Genomic DNA, 4,624 nt, shown 5'->3' with positions numbered 1-4,624 from the left:
CACTCAGTATCTCGAAACTAAACTAAACTAAACTAAACTACTAAAAGAAACTAATACTGTAGTGAGCAAGACACGGAACATAGACCATAGACCAACCGGAAGTGGCGGCGCTGCCTGAGCAGCTGAGGCTCGCCTGCAGTCCGTTTGTCTTTTTTCCTTTTATCTTTTTTGTCTTGTTAGGGGTATGTTATTGGTTTATTTTTAGTTATGTATATGTGGGGGTGGGGGGGGAAACTTTTTTAATCTCTTCCTAGAACGGGGATGCAACATTTTCCTTGTCGTTTCCTTTCGTTGGGGCCTAACATTGTGGAGATGGCGGCCTCCAACTGGAATCGATCTGAGGGCTCCGGTCGCAGAGCCTGTGGACTTACCATCACGGAGCTGGCTGACTTCGGAGGCTGTGGAGGCGCTGTGGCTGCGACCCGACTTCGGAGCTTCGGAGGCTTCGGACGCAGGCCCTGTGGACGTTAACATCGGGAGCTCGCAGGTCCCTGGTCGGAGACCGATTTTCTGGAGCTCCAGCCAGGGCAACTTCACCCGCCCCGAATCACGGGGTTTGAATCGGCCCGTCGCGGGGCCTTACATCGCCCGGCGCGGCTTAATCGGCCGCGGGACTTACCATCGCCCGCCGGGGGCTTCAACATCAAGAGCCTCGATCACCTCGACCCAGTAGTTTGACTGCTTGACTGCGGGAGAAGAACAGGGAAGAGATAAGACTTTTGCCTTCCATCACAGTGAGGAGGTGTTTGGAGATTCACATTCATTGTGTGAAACTGTGTTAATTGTGTGTCTTGTATGTTATGACTGCAGGGAACAAAATTTCGTTCAAACCTTTATTTGTTTGAATGACAATATAAGGCATTCTATAGAACAGGACACGTAGAAACAAGGAACCGCAGGTGCTGGTTTATAACAGAAAAACACAAACTGCTGGAGTAACTGAGCAGGTCAGGCAGCATCTCTGGAGAAAAAGCATGACATTTTGAGTTGGGTCTGAAGGAGCCCCGAAACGTCTTTTTTTCTCCAGAGAGGCTGCCGGACCCGCTGAGTTACTCCAGCAGTTAGCGCCTATATGTAATACAACAGCACACCACAGGAACTGGCCCTTCGGCCCACTATGTCCATGCTGGACATGATTCCAAGTTAAACTAATCTCCTTTTCCTGCACTTGAAAGCGTACCACTACATTCCTGCACAACCATGTACCTATCCAAAAGCCTCTGAAATGCCACTGTCATATCTGCCTGGCATCCCATTCCAGGCACCCACCGCACTTTGTGCAAAATAAAAAAATGGACCCGCACAGGATAGGGGTGAGAAGAGGGAGGAGGGGTAATGGCGGAGGGGACGGGGAAGAGGGAGGAGGGGAGGGAGGGGGTGAGGGGAGGAAGCAGTGGAGGGTTGGTGGAGGGTGGGGAGAAGGAGGATGATGGAGGAGGGGAATAGGGCACTGAAGAGGGAGAGTGAAATGCGTTCTCATTGATCTTATATTTTACCATTTCACCATTATTGTCATTTTGAACTTTAAAAACGTCGCAGTCGTGCTCCCACTTGCCGGCCGTGCCTGCACAGCTGGGGGAGGGTTTTTTTTAAAATTTTATTATTTTTTTATTTTAATTTTTTAAATTATTTTTATTAGAAGTACGGTAAATTACAATAATACACAACACATATATCTTAATACATTTTTTGTACCGCTTCATTTTTTTGAGCTTTAAGAAAAAGATAGAAGTAAGGAAAGTAAAGAAAGTGCGCAAGAGTCGTGAAGTGCAAGAGAGTGTTGGGAAAAGAAAGCCCCTTAGAAAAGAAGTTAGAGAAGGAAGTAAAGTAAGAAAGTAGACCCTAGAAAAGAAAGAAAAAGAAAGTAGGAACAATCGCTCTATTATAACATTGAACTCCGCAGAAAGGGGACTACCAACCAAGTCTGTTTTTGTTGTTTTACCTCCCATTGCCAGGTCCTGATACCATTTATTTATTTATTTATTTTTAAAATTACTATTGCACCTCATATAGGTCCATAAACGTAGACCACGTCTTTTGGAATTGGTCTGCTTTACCTGCTAAGAGGAATCTCATCTCTTCCAGAGGGTTGCCGTGACTCGCGTCACAACGGGTATCTCTGGCGTCACAACGGTAACCCGTCAGCCACGCCTGTGCAGTTGGGGGCCATGGGTCAGTGGTTGAATATTGCCTTGGGGGACAAGCCCAATGGGTCCGCACCTGGTCTAGTGTCCTTCAAATGTCGTCCCTTTCAGCTTAAAGCTATGCTCTCCAGTCTTTGGCATTTCCATCCTGGGAAAAAAGGTTCTGACTGTCTACCCTTTCTCTGCCTCTCACAATGTTATCCCCTGTCAGGTTTCCTCTTCAGCCTGTGACTCTCCAGTACGTTCTCCCCGTGACCCGCGTGGGTTTTCTCCGGGGTCTTGGGTTTCCCCGCTGTCCTACACAAACCCTTGTGTGTGTAGGACAATGTTGACATGCGGGGATCGCTGGCCGGTGCGGGCTCGGTGGGCCGAAGGGCCTGTTTCCGCGCTGTATCTCTCATCCAATCGGCAAACATTCGGGAAATGAAGACAATTCCTCCGGGAATTTTCCAGGGGGGAAAATGTCACTTAGCTCTCCGTTCACAAAATCATAGTCATAAGGGATAGGAGCAGAATTAGCCCATTGGACCCATCAAGTCTTCTTTGCCATTCAATCATGGCTGATCTATCTCTCCCTCCTACGCTCAGTAGCTCTTCTTCCCACGAGCAGTAACTCTGCTCAACAGCCAAAAGTCTGTAGCTGCCTTTCACCCTGGTACTTTATATTCACATGTTTAAATTATAATGTTTTATTTTTAATTGTCTGCGGTATATCGTGTTATTACCATGAGCGAGCAAAGCACGGCGACACAGCGGTAGAGTTGCTGCTTTACAGCGAATGCAGCGCCGGAGACCCGGGTTCGATCCCGATTACGGTTGCTGTCTGGATGGAGTTTGCACGTTCTCCCCGTGAACTGCGTGGGGTTTCTCCGAGATCTTCGGTTTCCACCCCACATTCCAAAGATGTACAAGTTTGTAGGTAAATTGGCTTGGTAAATGTAAAAATTGTCCCTAGTGGGTGTCGGATAGTGTTAATAGAAACATAGCAAATAGGTGCAGGAGTAGGCCATTCAGCCCTTCGAGCCTGCACCGCCATTCAATATGATCATGGCTGATCATCCAACTCAGTATCCTGTACCTGCCTTCTCTCCACACCCCCTGATCCCTTTAACCACAAGGGCCACATCTAACTCCCTCTTAAATATAGCAAAGTGTATGTCAGAAGTGGGATTCGAACCCACACCTCCAGTTGGAGTGCAGAACACCCGCTTCAATGCAGAAGGACTTTATTCCTTGAGTCTGGCGCCTTAGACCACTCGGCCATTCTGACATCTACTGTACATCTAATGAATTGTCTTCATTTCCAGAATGACTGGCGATTGGATGAGAGATATAGCGTGGAAACAGGCCCTTCGGCCCACCAAGCCCGCACTGGCCAGCGATCCCCGCATGTTAACACCTAAGGAACAATTTAATGTACAGGGATTGCTGGATGGCGCAGACCCGGTGGGCCAAAGGGCCTGTTTCCGTGCTGTATCTCTAAACTAAACTAAACTTAGCACCAAAGCAAATTCCTTGTGTGTGTGTACATACTTGGCCAATAAACACATTCTGATTCTGAAATGTATTCTGATTCTAACCCCCTTCCCCTGCCTTCTCCCCGTAACCTCTGACACTGAGCAACGTTCACCGAGCAGATGTCCACACGCCCTGCCGACTGGCCTCGAGTGAATCAAAAACAAGATCGAAAGCCTCTGTTATCTCAAGGTGGTCAGCCCTGAGAAAACCGGCACATCTTCCTGCAGTCATCCAAACTCTTCATCCATAAGCAGGTCGCGATCTCCCTCAGGAGCAATGGATTCTAAAGCTAATTCATTAAGATGCATTATCTAATTGTCTTCATTCCCCCCCACAGTCAATTAGATCAAATTAAAGTCAATTTTTGTTTTCTTTCTTTGATTTTTTCTAAGTTTCTTTTACTCCCCTAACTAAATTGGATTTTTTTTCTCCCAAAAGTCTGCTGCCATTGGCAAAGGAGAAACACTGTCGACAGCACTTCTACAGAATAAGATAAATGCTTCCCCATTATAAACTGGAATGCTTGAGAAAAAAGTCACGTGAGCCTGTTTACTGCGTTCGCTTCTTGTAAAGGTAATTGCTGTTGACATGCTGTTATTTTCTTTAGCTGAAGTGAGGCTGTTATCTGCGGTAACCTTCAAGGGCTTTTTGTTCACCCCGTACCAATCAATAGTATGAATTTTTCATCACACAAATCAGTGATCCCCTGCTCATTCGGAGGGGGAAATGTCAGCGTATTATGAAAAACAACCAGATTCTGTTTTAATAGGAGAGTTTAGATAAAGGAAGGATCTGCGGGTGCTGGTTCAAACCGAAGATAGACACAGAAAACTGGAGTAAAACTCAGAGGGTCAGACGGCATCTTTACAATCAATGAGACTCAACAAAGGTAGACAAAAATGCTGGAGAAACTCAGCGGGTGAGGCAGCATTTATGGAGCGATGGAATAGGTGACGTTTCGG

The 4,624-nt window shown here is 46.8% G+C and overlaps 1 non-coding gene across 1 annotated transcript; it reads right to left on the bottom strand.

Moving 5' to 3' along the window:
* Positions 1-3,300: 3,300 nt before the first annotated feature.
* trnal-caa lies at positions 3,301-3,414 on the bottom strand. Its single transcript has 2 exons — positions 3,377-3,414; positions 3,301-3,335 (listed from the first exon to the last, which is right to left on the bottom strand). It is a non-coding gene; the product is annotated as a tRNA-Leu (tRNA).
* Between the last annotated feature and the right edge of the window lie 1,210 nt (positions 3,415-4,624).

Source organism: Amblyraja radiata, chromosome 5, assembly GCF_010909765.2.
Source record: "Amblyraja radiata isolate CabotCenter1 chromosome 5, sAmbRad1.1.pri, whole genome shotgun sequence".
In the NCBI taxonomy this organism is placed as follows: Eukaryota; Metazoa; Chordata; class Chondrichthyes; order Rajiformes; family Rajidae; genus Amblyraja; species Amblyraja radiata.
This window is presented reverse-complemented; position numbering and strand designations above follow the sequence as displayed.